Genomic DNA, 21,689 nt, shown 5'->3' with positions numbered 1-21,689 from the left:
AATCGGAGGGTCCAACGTGGGTTTTTAATGTCTCCATGATGGATCAAAGTAGTGCAGCCGCCTTTCCAAATTTTGTTCAATGGATATGGTGTTATATATAATTTAACAGCTGTCATAAAATAATGAGCTACCACCTTGGATAATGTATAATTGGAGGGAGAACTAACTATTCACATAAGTCACATTTATCATTATAAAAAGAATCTAACTACTAGCAATAAAGGAACAATTAGTGAATTTTTATCTAGGTGTTATATTAAATTTGAATTAAATTTCGGATCAATATATATTGATTGATTGTCTCAGTTATATTGTTATTAGTAAATACCACTCTTACAGGAGATCTGAATCTTTTAAATCATTCTTGCAAGAGATCTGAACTTATTTTTTTATTATTATTTAATAAAAATACATATTTTTTTTCGTAAAAGAGAGGTAAAACTAATAAAAAAATTATTTTTTGATTCATTCCTGAAGTTGAATACTTCAATTAAGAATAGTTTTTGATCCAATTTGTAAGAATTACTCCATCCGATTCGTTTATTGATAAAGTGAATAAATTTACTATTTCTTAAAATATTATTATTTTTTTATAAAAAATTATTTCATAATAAGTTAAAACAATCACAATAATTATAAAATATTAAATATTTGACTAATTTTTTATTTTATTAAAATATATGAAGTCTTAACTTTATTATTTTATTTTCATACTAATTAAATATCTATGAATACTAATTTGAACATTGACATGAGAACACTTACTGTCACTTGTTGGTTATTGATTTTAGATCAAAAAAAAAAATTCAATCCATCTGCCTACCATCATCAATATTGTCTAAAAATTAACCTAATGTGTAATATCCAGAATTAATTTTTAAAAATTTAAAATTAATGTATAAAATATAAATTTTAAATTTATAAATTTTTATTTAATAGTAAAATAAATAAAAAAATAGGCAGAGGATGAAATTGAAAATAATTTTAGGAAAAATGGATGAAAATTTGGGTTCTGTGGATATTTTTGAAAGAAAAATCAGAAACTATAGGTCAAAACGTAATTTAAAAAAAATATGTCACGTAGGACCTTCCAATTAGCAACTCCAACGAACCGGAACATGCCGCGTGGCAAGACACGTTGACACGTGCCACGCGGGAGGCCATGCTGGCGATCTGCATACCCGCGATCAAACAGTCCGGATTTGTTCCCGCGCGCGTGGACAGTCCGGATTTGTTCCATTTTCAGGCGCGATCATACAGTCGCGATCAAATACAATGAACGGTTCAGATTTGTTTCTCTTTAAACGCGATCATACAGTCCAAATCAAATCACGATGAACGGTCCAGATTCATTTTCTCATTAAACGTAATCGGACAGTTGATATCAAACGCGATGGACGACCTAGATTAAAGGGAGACAGATATAAATACCTCACTTCATACCAAACCCTAACTCTAATCGCCAGACCCCCTGATCCCCCCCCGGACAACCAGAGAAGAAGAACCAGTCGTTAGGAAGGGAGTCGACCGCGCCTGCCACCACGCTGGAGCCATCTCCGACCGCCAAAAAAGGTAAACATTCTCCTAGTTGCTCAAAATTTTATTTTGAACACCTCCATGGCCAAATCGGAGCCAAAGGATCGGCGGATGGAGCCGAAACCGATTATTTATAATTGTTTGTCATGTTTTAACTTATTGATTGATTTTACAGTTTTGAATGCATGATAATACACTGAAATTGGTAAGATGATTTGATTGTGTTCTCTTGATGCATGTATTGCTTATTTTGCATGATTTATAGTTAAATTAAAAAACTGAAAATTAAATGTAAACGAAAAATTGTTTAACTAAGTGAATGGATAAATGGTACTTTTACTGAATATTCTGGAAGATGGTTGATGGATCAGGTACATAGGAAATCCTACCGTGAACGTTGCCTCATATCAGACAGGGTATCGATGATTTGTATTTTTGGCGCTCATATTGGATGGGATATAGGGACGACCTGTTTCACCCTCATACCGGACGGGGTATCGAAAATTAATATTTTTGGCATTCATATCGAACAAGATATGAGGATGGCTAGTTTCACCCTCGTATCGGACGAGATATTAAGGGATAGTACTTTTGGTATTCATACCGGATGGGGTATGAGGACGTACGAGTAGTTGACAATGTTGAATAATGGTTCACGCATAGTAAGGACATCTCTATGTGTAACACCAAATTTTTTTTTTCTTTTATTATTTTATTTTTATTTTTATTTTATTTCAATTTAATTTGGAATTTTTTTAATTTTATTTTATTTTAATAATTAATTTATAAGGTTTTAATTTAATTTAATAGAAATAAAAATAATAATAATAATAATAATAAAATAGAGTAAAATTATTTTTAGGATTTAATTGAAATTGATTTTGAAAAAAATGGGTGACAATTTGGATTTTGGGGGTGTTTTTGAAAAGAAAATTAAAAACTGGAGGTCAAAACGTATTTTAAAAAATAGCACCACGTCAGCAGCCACGTCAGCAGCCCGGTCAGCAGTCTCGGCCAACCAGAACATGCTGAGTGGCAAGGACGCTGGCGCGGGAAGCCACGCAGGACGGAGACACGTGGGCGATCCGTGTGCGCACGATCGGACGGCCCAAATCCATTCCCGCGCGCACGAACGGCCCAAAAGTGCGCACGGACAGCCCAGATCTCGCGTACGAACGGTCCAGATTTGATCACGCACGGACGGCCCAGATCGCATCGCGATGGACAGTCCAGATTTATTTCTAATTTAATCGCGATCGGATGGTCCAGATTAAATCATGATGGACGGCTCAGATTAAAAGGGGAGGGTTATAAGTAATCACATCCACACCTAACCCCAAACCCTAGCCGCCAGAACCCTCGTCGGAGAAGACAACCCAGCCACCAGAAGAACCAGCCGCCGCACTGGAGGATTTTCTGGCCGCCAAACGAGGTAAAATTTCTCCTCTTGGCTCGGATTTCGATGCTGAACCTCCCTGTGGCCAAATCGGAGCCAAACCACCGGCTAATTGGCTGGAAAACGCCGCCGAAGCCCAGCGGCGCCGTCGCAGGTTTTCTTGGTTTTTGCCTCCGATGAGGCCCTTCCCGGTTCCCGTTCGATATAATTTTTATACCACTATGACCACCGTCCTTTTCTCTACAGGTTGACTGGAGCAAAACACCAAATCGCAACTCGTGCCGGAGGAGCTGCCGTACCCGAGAGCTTCGCCGCCGCTAAATCTTGGTTTTCTAGAAATTTTTGGTCCACTGAGGGCCCTAGGGGTGTTTTATCACAGGAAACAATGCAAGTTTGGCCGAATTCGGCCGAAAACGGCCAGAAACGGCCAACCCGAGGTGGATCGCCGCCGTGGGCGGCGGCACCGTTGCCAGAGCACGGCGGAGCTGCCGTGCCGGAATTCTGAAATTGGCCAAAAGAGCCCTAGGTCTGATTTGGGGTTTTTTGGGGACATGTGCAGGTACCGGAAGTGCGTTTCAGTTTCCAGGAAAAAATTCAGGGAATCTAGGGACTGCCAGTAGGCGCAGTGAGAACTCGATTTTAGACTCTGAAACAAGTAAGGATCTCTCACCCTATTTCCTATCACAGCATTAAAGCTTAATAAATGATTAAACAGTATTTTATGAATTTATAGATATGTATAATTAATTAAGATTGCTAATGGGTCCCGAACCTGATATATTTGTCGGTCTGTTTCTGTTTGATGTATTTTACAGTCTAAGTGCAGTATGGTGCTTGATGTGTTTATTCTATAGTTTCTTGTGCATGAATCACGGTTTCATTTATTATGGTTTGAATTATTATGAACTCGATGTTGTGTTGCCTTATTTGGTGTTCATTGCTGGTTTACGTATTTATGTTGATTGGGTAACTGAGACTAAGAAAAATAAGGATAGTATGTGAATTTATAAGTGGATAAGTCGACAGCCTCACTAGATATCCTGGGAGATGGTGGACGAACTAGGTCCATAGGGAACCCTACCGGGAACGTGGTCTCTCATATCGGACAGGGTATGGAGACTTTATTTGTTTTGGCGCCCATACCGGACGGGGTATGGGGACGACCCGTTTCACTCTCATACCGGACGGGGTATTGAGGTTTATGGTTTTGGCGCCCATACCGAATGAGGTATGGGGACGGCCCTAGAATTAAGTTATTAATGTGGATGGTTCACGTGTAGCAGGGACCCCCTATGGATCTCCATGGATACTAGTAGGTTGATAAAAGATGAACTTTGTTACCTGATGATTAAAATACAAAAGTATGACATGTATTATGATACAGATTATGTATGAATTCATGATATTATGATGTTGTTGTTTCCATAGGTCGTTTTCATGAATCTCACTGAGGTAAGTGGACAGTAAAGGTTTTTATTATTGATAAATGAGTTTGTTGTAAATTATGCTCCATTGGTCGTTTTGTTTTCTACCAACCTTTACTTCTGTGACAGTGAGATAGTGTGATATCTTTACTGGGCTAGTGTAGCTCATTCCTTACTTAACCATTTCAGATCAGGAGGACTTGGTTCCCGAGCCCGTTCTGCAGAAAGACGGCGAGTAGAATCCAAAGAATTTATTAGTTTTCCTTATAGCATTCATTTATGGTATTTCCTTTAAGTTAGTTTATTCTTTCATACGTTTAATTCGTTTTGGTTATTGTGTATGAGATGTTAATCATAATTTATTTTATTTCACTTCCGCACTTAGAATAAATATATACATTTCCTTTTAATTTTCGGGGCCGTTACAGTTAGTATCAGAGCCGGGTTCCTCGGACCTGTTCCTTACACAATAATACTTAGAGGAATACCAAACTGAGAATTATTACTCAACCCTTCCTTGTGAAATATAGGTGCAGAGAGATGAGGAGAGGGAGACCCCCACTAAACCAAGTAACCCGGGATGATTTGCTTCAGAAGGATGTTGACAGAATATTTGAGATGCTCGAAAGGATCATTGCTGCTCAACAAGGTTGAGAGGAGAGAAGGGAATTTCCCGACCTTCCCCCACTACCACAGTTTGAGCCACCGCTGCAGGGAGCGGATCCCGAGCCACCCTAGCAAGAGCCTGCTCCTCCACAGTACCACCCGGCACCACCGCCGCAGTATAATCCGGTACTTCAGCCACCGTATTGCCCGGCACCGTCACAGTATGATCCAGTGCCCCCACTATATCAGCACGTGCCACTACAGGGCCCCCTAGTCTATCTTCAACCCGGCCCAGTCCCTCTTCCACGGGACCCAGCTCCTTCCCTAATTGACCCGCGCTACGTAGAAAGGTACAAGAGACTAAACCCTTCCACTTTTGCAAGGGAGTCCTCTTTCGAAGATGCCCAGTACTGGTTGGCGGAGACAGAAAAGGCTTTCAATACCTTAGGAGTGGTTCCTGAGCAGAGGGTTACTCTTGCTTCCTACATGCTGGTAGGGGAAGCAGATCATTGGTGGGAGCTCAAGCAGACCACCCTACCTACGCCTGTCACTTGGGAGCAGTTCCTAGCAGCCTTTCTGCTGAGTACCTCCCCGAGCACATCTGATATTTAAAGGAGACAGAGTTTGTTCAGCTGGTTCAGGAAAACATGACAATGTCAGAGTATGCTCGTAAGTTCCTAGAGCTGGGCCGATACTCCCCTGAGACATTGATGGATGAGGGCAAAAAGGCCAGGAGGTTCCAGTGGGGCCTCCACTCATAGATCAAACGGCACTTGTTGGTACTAGAGCTCAAGACATATTTAGCCGTTCTGGCAAAGGCGCAGATCGTGGAGAGGAGTTTCAACACCCTTTCCCAGTCATCAGGGAGTCACAGACTCTCAGCTCCATCCCGCAAACTAGCACCTATTGCGCCTGTCCAACAAATTAAGAGGCCCAGACCGGCGATCCAGGCTCCCCCTTAGGCTCTAGGGGCAGTACGTGGCAAGATCTGTCAGCACTACAGCAGGGATCACGATGACCGACCATGCTATCGCCTCAACAACACCTGTCGCATATGTGGTAGTGCCAGCACTATGCGAGAGAGTGCCCGAGGAACTAGAACCAACGAAGACCTCCTTTTTAGGACAGGGTTTACAACCTCACACACCAGGATGCCGACGCTGACCCGGACGTGGTACAGGGTATATACACTATCTGTGATCATATTGCTCATATTTTATTTGACACTAGTGCATCGCATTCATTTGTTTCACATGTTTTTGCATCCAAACTTAATGTATCACCTGATAAACTTGATTCAATGTTGTTTGTGTCTACTGCTGGGGGTGAAACACTATTAGGGGAAGTTGTCTACAGGGCTTGTACCGTGGAGATAGCAAATAGAAAACTGAGTGTAGACTTAATAGGGTTAGACACGGGGCATTTTGATGTAATTTTAGGGATGGATTGGCTAGCAGCGTATCACGCTACCATAGATTGCTTTAACAAGAAGATTGTATTCAATCCTTCTAATGAGGAGCCATTTACAAATTAATAAAATCATTTGATAATTATTCCTTGATGGCAAGTTTCCTTAATTTTCAAGTACTTTAACCTTGTTATTTTCTCTAACTAGGCAAGCCTAAGAAGAAAATTTGTATCCAAGAGATTCTGGTAGTCCGAGACTTTTCAAATGTGTTTCCGGACGAACTGCCCGGACTGCCAGTGGACAGAAAAGTTGAGTTCACTATAGACCTACAACTAGACACCCAACCCATTTCGGTTGCTCCTTACCGCATGAGCCGCGTTGAGATGGAAGAGCTGAGGAAACAGATGACTGAATTACAAGACAGTGATTTTATTAGACACAGTGTGTCTCCTTGGGGTACCGGAGTCACGTTTGCTAAAAAGGGAGATGGAACGTTGAGACTGTGTATTGATTACAGAGGATTGAACAAGGTCACAATCAAGAACAAATATCCCCTTCCCAGAATTGACGACCTATTCGATCAGCTGCAGGGTGCACAAGTCTTCTCCAAAATAGACCTGCGATCAGGTTACCATCAGGTGAAAATAAGAACAGAAGATATCCTCAAAACGGCCTTTCGAACTAGGTATAGACACTATGAGTTTTTGGTCATGCCATTTGGGCTAACCAATGCCCCGGCCATCTTTATGGATCTGATGAACAGGGTCTTCAGAGAATTGTTGGATCAATTTGTTATTGTGTTTATCGATGACATCTTGGTATACTCAAAAAGCAGATAAGAGCATGCTCATCATCTAGCCCAAGTTTTGCAGGTCCTCAGAAAGAAGAAGCTATATGCAAAGTTGAGTAAGTGTGGATTCTGGCTTGAGCAGACCACCTTCCTAGGACACATCATATCTAAGGAAGGAGTATCAGTGAATCCCGAAAAGGTTGAAGTGGTACTTGGCTGGGAAAAATTGACATCAGTTAAGGAGATCCGTAGCTTCCTGGGAATGACAGGTTATTACCGCAGGTTCGTCGAAGGATTCTCTAGTCTAGCGGCTCCCTTAACCCGACTCACAAAGAAGAATGCCAAGTTTGAGTGGAATGAGGACTGTAAGAGAAGTTTTTCAGAATTAAAGGAGTGGCTGACCACTGCACCCGTACTGGCTTTACCGAGCAGATCAGACAGTTTATAGTGATGCCTCCTATCTAGGCCTGGGTTGTGTCCTGATGCATCATGGGAATGTCATAGCTTATGGGTCAAGACATTTAAAGAATCATAAGAAGAATTACCCCACCCATAACTTGGAACTTGCCGCAATCATATACGCCTTAAAAACCTGGCGCCATTATCTATACGAAGAGACCTTCCAAATCTATACCGATCAAAAGAGTCTGAAGCACATAATCACTCAAAAGGATCTCAACATGCATCAGAGAAGGTGGATCGAACTCCTTAAAGACTATAATTATGATATCTTGTATCATCCGGGTAAGGGCAACGTGATGGCAGATGCCCTCAGCAGGAAAAGTATAGGTATCCCATTTAATGGTTTCTGAACGCAGCCAAATTGGAGCCACACAACAGATTCGGCTTCAAGACCTTAAGAGAGTCGCATGTTTGGGCCGTCTGACCATCCAGCCCGAGTTAATACAGAGAATAAGGGAAGCCCAGTCAGTCGACCCCGCCCTAGTAGCCCACAAGAATGATGCAAAACAGGGAGCGAGCTCAGAATTCTGAGTCTCTGCCGGCGGGTTACTCCAGTTTCAGGACAGGGTGTGTGTCCCAGACGACAGTGAGTTAAAGAGAGACATCATGACGGAGTCCCATAGCTCCAAGTTTGTCATGCATCCTGGAAGCACCAAAATGTACCAAAGCATGCGACTCCGGTTTTGGTGGAATGGGATGAAGAGGTACATAGCTGACTTTTTATCTAAATGCTTGGTATGTCAGCAGGTCAAGGCAGAGTATCAACGCCCAGGCGGGTTACTTCAGCCCTTACCGATCCTGGAGTGGAAGTGGGAACATATCGCCATGGACTTCGTAACGGGATTACCCAAGGCAAGTTCAAGACATGACGCCATCTGGATAATTATTGACCGACTTACCAAGTCTTCCCACTTCCTAGCCATCAGGATGACCGATCCCTTGGACAAGTTGGCAAGAATGTATATTCGGGAAATAGTTAGATTGCATGGAGTTCCAGTGACAGTGGTATCCGACAGAGACCCCTGGTTCACTTCTTGATTTTGGAGTAGCTTTCAGCAGGCCATGGGAACAAAGCTGTCTCTCAGTACTGCCTTCCAACCTCACAATGATGGACAATCAGAAAAGACAATCCGTACACTTGAGGATATGCTCCAACTTGTGTTCTTGACTCTGGGGGCCATTGGGACAACCATCTACCCCTTATAGAATTTGCTTACAACAACAGCTACTAAACGAACATTGGCATGGCTCTGTATGAGGCGTTATACGGGCGCCCATGTAGATCACCGATTTGTTGGAAAGAAGTGGGCGACAGAAAAGTGTTCAGTCCGGAGTTGGTGGAGGAGACCACGTCTAAAATAGTTAAAATCAGAAAGAACATTCAGACGGCTCAGAGCAGGCAGAAGAGTTATGCGGACACCCAGAGAAGAAATTTAGCGTTTGAACAAGGCGACTGGGTGTTCCTTAAGGTCACTCCTTTCAAAGGAATTAGTAGGTTCGGCAGGATGGAAAAACTGAACCTCCGATTTATTGGACCATATGAAGTCTTAGACAGGATTGGTACTGCCGCCTACAGACTAGTACTGCCTCCAGAGCTCTCCAAGGTCCACAATGTGTTCCATGTATCCATGCTACGCAAGTACAACCCGGACCCCTCTCATGTCTTGGCTTATGAACCGCTTCCACTCCACTTATGAGGAAGTACCAGTCGGTATCACGGACCGAAAGAGCAGAATACTCAGCAATTGGAAAATATCATTTGTAAAGGTAGTGTGGAAGAATCACTCGCCAAGGGAGGCTACCTGGGAGCTAGAATTAGATTTTAGAGCCAAGTATCCCCATTTGTTCGACCCAGAGTAAGAGCCAAATTTAGGGGACCAAATTTCTTTAAGGGAGGGAGAGTTGTAACACCCAATTTTTTTTTTCTTTTATTATTTTATTTTAATTTAATTTGGAATTTTGTTTATTTTATTTTATTTTAATAATTAATTTATAAGGTTTTAATTTAATTTAATTTAATTTAATAGAAATAAAAATAATAATAATAATAATAAAAGGGGGTAAAATTATTTTTTGGATTTAATTGAAATTGATTTTGGAAAAAATATGTGAAAATCTGGATTCTGATGGTTTTTTGAAAAGAAAATCGAAAACCGTGGGTCAAAACGTAATTTAAAAAAAAGTGTCATGTCAGCAGTCGTGTCAGCAGCCCGGTCAGCAATCCCGGCCAACCAGGACACGCCGCGTAGCAGGGACGTTGACGCGGAAAGCCACGCAGGACGGAGTCACGTGAGCAATCAGTGTGCGTGCAATCGAACGGCCCAGATCCGTTCCCGCGCACACGGACAGCCCAGATCAAAAGTGTGCATGGACAGCCCAGATCTCACGCGTGTGGACGGTCCAAATTTGATCATACACGTACGACCCAGATCGCATCGCGATGGACAGTCTAGATTTATTTCTAATTTAATCGCGATCGGATGGACCATATTAAATCATGATGGACGGCTCAGATTAAAAGGGGAGGGTTATAAATAATCACATCCATATCCAATCCCAAACCCTAGCCGCCAGAACTCTCGCTGGAGAAGATGACCCAGCCACTGGAGGAACCCGCCGCCGCCACCTGTCGCCGCACCGGAGGATTTTCTGGCCGCCAAACGAGGTAAAATTTCTCTCCTTGGCTCAGATTTCGATGCTGAATCCCCCTGTGGCCAAATCAGAGCCAAACCACAAGCCAATTGGCCGAAAAACGTCGTCGAAGCCCAGCAGTGCCGTCGCAAGTTTTTTCGATTTTTGCCTCCGATGAGGCCCTTCATGATTCCCGTTTGATGTAATTTTTATACCATTGTGACCACCGTCATTTTCTCTACAGGTTGACCAGAGCAAAACACCAAATTGCAACTCGTGCCGGAGGAGCCGCCATACCCGAGAGCTTCGCCGCCAATAAGTCTCAGTTTTATGTAAATTTTTGGCCCACCGAGGCCCTATGGATGTTTTATCACAGGGAACAATACAAGTTTGGTCGAATACGGCCGGAAACGGCCAACCCGAGGCGGATCGCCGCCGTGGGCGGCGGCGCCGTCGCCGGAGCACGGCGGAGCCGCCGTGCTGAAATTTTGAAATTGGCCAAAATGGCCCTGGGTCTTATTTGGGATTTTTTGGGGACATGTACAGGTACCGAAAGTGTGTTTCAGTTTCCAAAAAAAAATTTAGGGAATCTAGGGACTGCCCATAGGCGCAGTGAGAACTCGATTTTAGACTCTGAAATAAGTAAGGATCTTTCACCCTATTTTCTATCACGACATTAAAGCTTAATAAATGATTAAACAGTATTTTATGAATTTATAGATATGTATAATTAATTAAGATTGCTAATGGGGCCCGAACCTGATGTATTTGTTGGTCTGTTTCTGTTTGATGTATTTTACAGTCTAAATGCAGTATGGTGCTTGATGTGTTTATTCTATAGTTTTGTGTGCATGAATCATAGTTTCATTTATTATGGTTTGAATTATTGTGAACTCGATGTTGTGTTGCCTTATTTGGTGTTCATTGCTGGTTTACGTATTTATGTTGATTGGGTAACTAAGACTAAGAAAAATAAGGATAGTATGTGAATTTATAAGTGGATAAGTCGACAGCCTCACTAGATATCCTGGGAGATGGTGGACAGACCGGGTCCATAAGGAACCCTACCGGAAACATGGTCTCTCATATCGGACAGGGTATGGAGACTTTATGTGTTTTGGTGCCATACCGGACGGGGTATGGGGACGGCCCGTTTCACCCTCATACCGGACGGGGTATTGAGGTTTATGATTTTGGCGCCCATACCGAATGAGGTATGGGGACAGCCCTAGAATTAAGTTATTAATGTGGATGGTTCACGTGTAGCGGGGACCCCCTATGGATCCCAATGGATACTAGTAGGTTGATAAAAGATGAACTTTGTTACCTGATGATTAAAATACAAAAGTATGACATGTATTATGATACAGATTATGTATGAATTCATGATATTATGATGTTGTTGTTTTCATATGTCGTTTTCATGAATCTCACTGAGGTAAGTGGACAGTAAAGGTTTTTATTATTGATAAATGAGTTTGTTATAAATTACGCTCCATTGGTCGTTTTTGTTTTCTACCAACCTTTACTTATGTGATAGTGAGATAGTGTAATGTCTTTACTGGGCTAGTGTAGCTCATTCCTTAACCATTTCAGATCAGGAGGACTCGGTTCCCGAGCCCGTTCTGCAGGAAGACGGCGAGTAGAAGCCAAAGAATTTATTAGCTTTCCTTATAGCATTCATTCATAGTATTTCCTTTAAGTTAGTTTATTCTTTCATACGTTTAATTCATTTTGGTTATTGTGTAAGGGATGTTAATCATAATTTATTTTATTTCGCTTCCGCACTTAGAATAAATATATACATTTCCTTTTAATTTCCGGGGCCGTTACACTATGGATCCCCATGGATACCAACAGACAGATAAAATAGAACGTTGTTGTTCTGGCAAATTGAATATGAGATTATTATATTGATTATGTTATTGCCTCTATGAGTCAGTTTTGGAAATCTCACTACGGTAAATATGTAGTAAATGATTTTATTTATGATAATTGAATTTACTAAATTAAGACCTCCATTAGTTGTTTTTATGATTTTTACGAACCTCGATTTCTGTAGCGGTGAGTAGTGTAACATTCTTACTGCGGTAGTGTAGCTCACTCTTTCATTAACTATTTCAGATCAAGAAGAGCAAGATTCAAATTCCGATCTACTAAAGGGTTATAAATAGGATGCCCAATTGTTTACTTTCTATTTATTTTTTTAATTTTTCGTTGATTCTTTTAAAAGGGTAATCCTCGTAGCCCTATTGGATACTTTAAATTTTTGTGTAAAGAATGTGAACCCTAACTTTATTATTTCGCTTCCGCATTCAATTTATAATTTATCTCCTTTTAAGTTCTGGGTCATTACAGTTGGTATTAGAGCCACATTCCTCAGAACAATTACTTACACAAAGATTTAAAAACAGTAAATACGAACTATCGTCTAACCCTTCCTTATGAAAAAGAAGTATAAAGACACAAGGAGATAAGGTCCCTTATTGAACAGGGTAGCTCAAGACGGGTCATTTTGGGAGGATGTCAATCAACTCTTTGAGATTTTAGAGAGACTCATCTCTGCCTAGTAGGCCAGAGAAGAGAGGAGGGAACTGTTTAACCCTCCACCACTTCCATAATATGAGCCACCCCTATAACGAGAGGATTTAATGCCACCTCGATGCAACCTTACTCATTTATTGTATCATCCGACACCATTATAATATAATTCGGAGCCCTCACTGTATCATCCAGCACCGTTACAGGGCCACCCAATCTCTCCCCAGCAACATCTGGCCCTTCTTCCACAGGACTCGATTTCACCCATGATGGACTAGATAGAGATTAACACAGGGACCCTGATGTATTTTTAAGAATGAACTTTTACCGATGTATCACACCACCGTGGATTGTTTCCATGAGAAAAATTATATTCAAGCTTCCTAACAAGAATCATTTACAAGCTAATAAACGTTTTGAATGTTATTCTCCCCTAACAAATTCCTTAGTACATAGTGCTTTAACTCGATTGTTTCCTCTACAATATACAAACTTAAGAAAAAATTTGTATTCAAGGGATCCCCGTAGTCCGAGACTTTTCAGATATCTTTCCTAATGAACATCCCGGACCACCAGTGGACAGAAAAGTTGAGTTCACCATAGACCTTCAGTCTGACACGCACCCTATCTCGATTTTTCCTTACCAAAGGAGTCATGTAGAAATAGAAAAATTGAAAAAATAGATAAATGAATTACAGGATAGTGAATTCATCCGACATAGTGTGTCCCATTGGAGTGCTGGAGTCACATTTGCAAGGAATGGAGAAGGGACGTTAAGGTTATATATTGATTACAAAGGACTGAACAGAAAGGTCATCTAGCTCAGTCGGCAGAGTGCAAGGCTCGAACCCACGACCACAAGGTTAAGATCAAGAATAAGTACCCCATCCCCAAGATTAATAACCTTTTTGATCAGTTGCAGGATGTCTAAGTCTTTTCCAAAATAGATCTACGTTCAGGTTACTATCAAATAAAGATCAAGACAGAAGACATTCCTAAAATAGCTTTTCGAACCAAGTACGGACACTATGAGTTTCTGGTCATGTTATTTAAACTAATCAACACACTAACCATCTTCATAGATTTGATGAACATGGTTTTCAGATAATTTCTGAATCAGTTCATCATTGTATTTATCGATGATATCCTAGTCTATTCAAAAAATAGAGAGAAACACGCTCACTATATGACTTAGGTTTTGTAGGTCCTTAGAGAAAAAAAGTAGTATGCAAAGCTAAGTAAGTGTGGATTCTGACTCGAGCAAACTATCTTCCTATAGCACATCATATCAAATGATGGAGTGTCAATGAACCCCAAAAAAGTTAAGGCAGTGCTCGGCTAAAAAATATTACCATCGGTTAAGGAGATTCGTAGCTTTCTGAGAATGACAGGTTATTACCACAAATTCGTGGAAGGATTTTCTAACCTAGCCACTCCTTTGACTCGGCTCACAAAGAAGAACGTCAAGTCTGTGTGGAACGATAATTGTGAAAGGAGCTTTTCATAACTAAAAAAAAAAGCGTTTGACTACTGCACCCGTGTTGGTCTTGCCGAGCAGGATAAGGGGATATACAATTTATAGTAATGCCTCCTACCTGAGGTTGAGTTGTGTTCTGATACAGCATGGGAAGGTCATAACCTATGGGTCTAGGTAGTTGAAGAGTGATGAGAAAAACTACCCCACCCATGACTTAGAACTTGCCGCAATTATTCACACCTTGAAGACTTAGTGCCATTACTTTTATGGGAAGATTTTTCAGATCTATACCGACTATAAGAGCTTGAAATGCATATTCATTCAAAAGGATATCAACATACATCAGAGAATATGGATAGAACTCCTTAATGACTACGATTGCAACATCTTGTATCACCCGGGTAAGGGCAGCATAATAGTCGATGCACTCAGTAGAAAAAATATAGGTATATTAACTCATATAATGGTTTCAGAGTGCAGGGCAATAGGGGCTGCACAACAGATACGACGTCAGGACTTGTAGAGAGTTACATGCTTGACCCACCTAAATGTTGAACCTGAGTTGATTCAGAGAATAAACAAAGCCCAATCTGTCGATTCCACCCTAGCAGCTTTCAAGAAAGACGCATAATAGGGATTAAATTCAGAATTTCAAGTTTCTGCCGATGGGTTGCTTAGATTTCAGGATAGGGTGTGTGTTTTAAGTGACAGTGAGTTGAAAAAAAAAATCATGACCGAAGCCCAGAGCTCAAAGTTTGTCATGCATCTCGAAAGTACTAAGATCTATCAAAGTATGAGACCCCGATTTTGGTAGAACAGAATGAAAAGAGATGTAGCTGACTTTGTTTCCAAGTATTTGGTAGGTCAGCAAGTCAAGACAAAGCATCAACGCCCAGACGGACTACTCCAGCCATTACCAATTTCAGGAGTGGAAATGGAAATATATCACAATGGATTTCATGACAAGATTACCTAAGGTATGCTCGGGACATGATGTCATTTGGGTAATTGTTGACCGGCTCACTAAGTCTTCCCATTTCTTGTCCATCAAGATGACCGACCCTGTAGACAAGTTAGCAAGAATGTATATCTGGAAGATACTCAGGTTACATGAAGTGCTAGTGACAGTAGTATCTGACAGGGATTCCAAGTTCACTTCTCGGTTCTAGTCTAATTTTCAGCAAGCTATGGGAACGAAACTGTCCCTTAGTACCACATTCTACCCTAAGACTGATGGACAATCAGAAAAGACTATCCACAGACTGGAGGTTATGCTCCGAGCTTATGTTCTTGACTTCGGGGGACATTGGGATGATCATTTATCCCTAATAGAGTTTGCTTACAATAACAACTACCAAGCAAGTATCGATATGGCTCCGTACAAGGTATTATATGACCGCCCACGCAGATTGCCGATCTGTTGGGAAGAGGTGGGTGATGAAAAATTATTTAGTCCAGATCTTGTGGAGGAGACTATAGCCAAAATAGTTAAGATCGAGAAGAACATCCAGACGGCTCAAAGCAAGCAAAAGAGTTATGCGGATACCCGGAAGAAGGATTTGGAATTTGAGAAAGGTGATCGGGTGGTCCTTAAGGTCACCCTTTTCAAAGAAATTAGTAGACTGGGTAAGAGGGGGAAACTAAATTCTCGGTTTGTTGGGTCATTTAAAATTTTAGACATAACTGGCGCCTCCGCCTACAGACTGGCACTACCTCCAGAACTATATAGGGTCCATAATGTATTTCATGTATTAATGTTACGCATGTACAACCTGAAGTCCTCTAACGTCTTAGTCCATGAGTCCCTTTCACTCTAAGAGCATTTGTCATACGAGGAGGTACCAGTCGGTATTATAGACCGAAAGGGCAACGTACTCCACAACCGGAAAATTTCCTTCGTTAAGGTCCTATGACAGAATCACACACAGGGAGATGCCACATGGGAGCTAGAATCAGACTTCAGAGCTAGTACCCTCACCTATTTGATTGGGTGAGAGAGACACAAATTTGAGGGATCAAATTTCTTTTAAGGGAGAGAGAGTTGTAATATCTGAAATTAATTCGCAAAAATTTAAAATTAATGTATAAAATATAATTTTTAAATTTATGAATTTTTATTTAATGTAAAAATTAAAAAAAATAGATGGAGAATGAAATTGAAAATAATTTTGGAAAAAATGGGTGAAATTTTGGGTTATGGAGGTATTTTTGAAAGAAAAATCAGAAACTGGGGGTTAAAATATAATTTAAGAAAAATATGCCACGTAGGACTGCCCAATCAGCAGCCCCGACGAACCAGAGCGTACCGCGTGGCAAGGCACATTGACGCAGTGCCACGCGGGAGGCCACGCTGGAGATCTGCGTGCCTGCAATCAGACGGTCCGGATTTGTTCCCACGCGCGTGGACGATCCGGATCCGTTCTCTTCTCAAGCATGATCGGAAGGTCACGATCAAACGCGATGAACGGTCCAGATTCATTTTTTCTTTAAACGTGATCGTACAGTCCAAATCAAATCACGATGAACGATCCATATTCACTTTTTCATTAAACGTGATCAGACGGTTGAGATCAAATACGATGGACAGTCCAGATTAAACGGAGACAGATATAAATATCTCACTTGTTACCAAACCCTAACCCTAGCCGCCAGCTCTCTCCCCCATCCGCCTTCCCCCCACTGGGAGAAGAAGAACCAGTCGCCGGGAAGGGAGCCGACCGCCGCCTGTTGCCGCACTAAAGCCATCTCCAATTTCCAAAAAAGTTAAAAATTCTTCTAGTTGCTCGAAATTTGATTTTGAACACCCCCATGACCAAATCAAAACCAAAGGACCGATACATGGGCCGAAAATTATGGGTAAAGCCTGACTGCGGCTCACGAAAAAAATTAAAAATACCTCCGATGAGCCCCTTCCTGATTTTTGTTTTGTGCAATTTTTCCACTATTATATTCACCATTCTATTTTCTACAAGTTGACCGAAGAAAAACACCCAGTCGCAAAGGTGAACAGGCGGAGCCGCCGCACTGGAAAATTTCGTTGTCGGTGAGTTTTGTTTTTCAATTTTTTTGGGCCAACCGAGGCCCCTAAACGTATTTTCTCGCAGGAATGAGTATAAAACTGGCCGAAATCGACCAAAACTAGCCAAAAAGGGCTAGTCTGAGGTAAACTACCGTCGCGAACAGCGATGCCGTCACCGGAGCACAACGGCGCCGCCGTGCCAGAATTCTGAAATTGGCCAGAAAGGGTTCCTATCACCAATTTTGGATTTTTTTCGGGTATTTTTAGGTACTTGAAGCGTGTTTTAATCTTCAAAAAAAAATTTAGGAAACTCAGAGACTGCTAATAGGTGCAGCTAAAAGTTTAGCGTTTTAAACACCGATTCGAGTAAAAATCTCTAATCTTATTCCCTGTTATGGAATTGAAGTTTAATTATAAATGATATGGTATTTTGCACAATTAAGAAATATTGATAATTAAATATTACTAATTGAGCTAGAACTGGTTATTTATTACTACTTATTATATTTTAACTGATTGATTGATTTTACAGTTTTGAATGCATGATAATAAACTGGAATTGATATGATGATTTGATTATATTTTCTTGATGCATGTATTGTTTATTTTGTATGATTTACAGTTAAAAGTGGAAAATTAAAAATTAAATGTAAACGAAAAATTACTTAATTAAGTGAATGGATGAATGGTAGTCTTACTAGATATTTTGGGAGATTGTGGACGGACCAGATAGATAGAGAACCTTACCGTGAACGTTATCTCATACCGAACAGGATATCGAAAATTAGTATTTTTTGCACTCATACCGGACAGGATATGGGGATGACCAATTTCACCCTCATACCAGACGAGGTATTGAGGATTAGTATTTTTGGCACTCATACCGGACGGAGTATGGGGACGGCCTATTTCACCCTCATACCAGACGAGGTATTGAGGGATGGTACTTTTAACGCTCATACCGGATGGGGTATGGGGACTGTCAGGTAGTTGACAATGTTGAATAATGGTTCACGCGTAGTAAGGACATCCCTATGGATCATCCTGAATACCAGCAGGTAGATAAAAGAGAAAGTTGTTCTTATGACAAATTGAATACGATATTATGATATTAATTATGTTATTACCTATATGAGTCAGTTTTGGAAATCTTGTTACGGTAAGTATACGGTAAATGATTTTATTTATGATAAATGAATTTACTTAAATTAAGAGCTCCATTAGTTATTTTTATGATTTTTACCAACTTTTATTTCTGTATTAGTGAGCAATGTGACATTCTTACTATGGTAGTGTAATTCACTCTTTCATTAACTATTTCAGATCAAGATGACCAAGATCCAAATCCCGATCTACAAGAGAATTGCGAATAGGACGTCTAGTTGTTTACCTTTCATTTATTTCTTTAATTTTTCGTTGATTCTTTTAAAATTGTCATTCCCGTAGTCCTATTGGGTACTTTAAATTATTGTGTAAGGAATATGAATCCTAACTTTATTATTTTGCTTCCACATTCAATTTATAATTTATTTTCTTTTAAGTTTCAAGTCGTTATATAATGATTTTAAATTTATTATAAATGAATTTGCACTATTTTATGTGGCACTAGACTTTATCCTTAATATATTAAGGAAGTTTTTTAGAATAATAAAAAATAATATAATAGTATAAAAAGAAAGTATGTACCAATTCACAACTAGGTGCCCTCGTAATCTCTTTTTAAAATAAGTTAATGTATTTAATATTAATATTTAAAGTGATGTATTAAAATTATTTAAATATTTTTTTCTAATTTTTATTTATCACCTACAATTATATTATTCAAACAATATGAAAAGACTTTTTTTACTATACACACACACACACACATATATGTGGAGAATGATGCAGGATGTGAATAATTTAACCCTTCATCAACTAAACTTGGCTATTAATAATTTGGCCAATAAGAGATAACAAATCTGGGATCTGCATGTGTGTCTGAAACAAAGTGAAGAAAGAATTTTAAAGTGTCTCTAATTACTGGTGTTTATTTCCTAGTGGGCTTATATGCTGAGTACTATCCTTGACTTAGTTCATTGTAAAAAGAGAATTCAACTTTGTCACTTGATCCATAACATGCTTATAATGGCTCCTTCCCACTTTTAATTTCAGTAAAAAAAGAAAAAAAACCCAAGCTATGTATATATATCCCAATTTACCACATGTAAAACCATAACAAAGATAAACATTCATACTTGAAATCTTCATACCCATGTTTCGCCCCATCAAACGTTCGACAGGATAAGGAATTTTGTACGTCTATTCCGACTTTAATTGTAACGGCCCCGGAAATTTTAAATGAAATGTATATTAAAAATGTCAATGCGGAAGCGAAGTCAAAATTTGATTAACATCCCTTACACTGAAACCAGAAAAACGTGCTCAAAATATAAAAGATCAAACTACCTAAAGGAGAAACTTGAAAGTAAAAGCTACGAATGTGACTATGGAGTCTTTAGGCGTCCCCTTCGTCGTCCTCCTGCAGAACCGGCTCGGGAACGATGTCCTCTTGATCTGAAATGATTAAATAAGGAATGAGCTACACTAGCCCAGTAAAGACATCACGATATCTCACCGTCACGGAGGCAAAGGTGGGTAGAAAACACAAAAGACCAATGGAGCAGATTTATAACAAATCCTTTTATCGATAATAAAACCTCTTACCATTCACTTACCTCGGTGAAATTTATAAAACAATATACGAAAGCAATAACATCATCATTATCATGAAAACCATATATATAAACTGTATAACATAATACCTATCAAGCTTTTCGTAATTCAATCGTCACACAACATATTTTCCCTCATTTACCAGCCCACTAGTATCCATGGGGATCCATAGGGGTCCCGCTACCCGTAAACCCTTAGCACTTGAAATCATATTCCAGGGCCGTCCCCATACCTCGTCCGGTATGGGCGCCAAAACATAGACCTCATTACCCCGTCCGGTATGAGGGTGAAACGGGCCGTCCCCATACCCCGTCCGGTATGGGCGCCAAAACATATAAGATCTCCATACCCCGTCCGATATGGGAGACCACAATCGCGGTAGGGTTCCCTACGGACCCGGTCCGTCCACCATCTCCCAGGATATCTAGTCAGGCTGACCACATTATACAATTACCCATTTACATAATCTATCATTCTCTTTTCCCTCAGTCAGTATCATCAATCCACATACAAACAAACAAAACAGTAATTTATGCCAAACAGATAACATACAGCATCAATATCCCGGTCATTCAATCCATAATCAATAAAACAGTAAAATATGCACACGAAACTATAAAATGAAAACATCGAACTTCATGCTGCATTTAAAACTGTAAAACAGGCCAAATAACAGTTAACCGACAAACACACTGGACTCGGGCTCCATTAGCGACCTTAAGCAGTTTCACACACTCGTTGATTTATGAAATACCATTTTATCATTTATTGAACTTTAAAACCGTGATAGGAAATAGGGTGAGGGGTCCTTACTCGTTTCGGGGTCCGAACACGGCTTCACAGTGCGCCTACAGGCTATCCCTAATTTTCCCTGAATTTTTCTCGGGGAACTGAAACGCACTACTGGTACCTGCACGTGTTCCAAAAAAAATCTCAAATTAGGCCCAAGGCCCCTTTCGGCCCAAATCGCAACTCCGCGACGGCGCCGCCGCAAGCTACGGCGGTTTGCCTCGGGTTGGCCATTTTCGGCCGTTTTCGGCCGAATTCGGCCACACTCGCATTGGTTCCTGTGATAAAACAACTCTACGGCCCTCGGGGGGCCGAAAATTTACGAAAAATCGAAGCTTACCGGCGGCGGTGCTCTCGGGTGCGGCAGCTCTCCGGTGAAGTTCGTGTTTTAGTGATTCGGCTCTGATCAACTTGTAGAGAAAAGAATGATGATCACGGTGATATAAAAATTGCATTAAACGGAGGCCGGAAAGGGCCTCATCGGAGGCAAAAACCGAGAAGGGGCGCGGCGGCGCCGCTGGCTTTCGGCCGTATTTTCCGGCCATTTGGCCAGGATTTTGGCTCCGATTTCGCCACTGGAGAAATCAGCGTGGAAAAACGAGTCGGAGGTATGAAATTTACCTCGATCGGCGGTCGGAAATCCCTCCAGTGCGGCGGCGGCCAACTTCTGGTTCGTCTTCTCCGGCGAGCGGCAGGCGGCTAGGGTTTGTGGTCTGGTGTGGGGGTTCTATTTATAACCCTTTGCCCTTTTGATCTCAGTCGTCCATTTTATTTTAATCTGGGCCGTCCGATCGCACGCTTAATCTGGGCCGTCCGATCGCGCCTACACAGATCGCCATCGTGGCCCGTTTCGGAACGACGTGGTCTTGCCACGTGGCAGGTCCCGGTTGGCTGG

This window comes from Carica papaya, chromosome 5 (genome assembly GCF_054855325.1).
Source record: "Carica papaya isolate Zhongbai chromosome 5, ASM5485532v1, whole genome shotgun sequence".
Lineage (NCBI taxonomy): Eukaryota > Viridiplantae > Streptophyta > Magnoliopsida > Brassicales > Caricaceae > Carica > Carica papaya.
The sequence above is the reverse complement of the archived record's forward strand: the minus strand, read 5'-3'. Positions refer to the sequence as shown.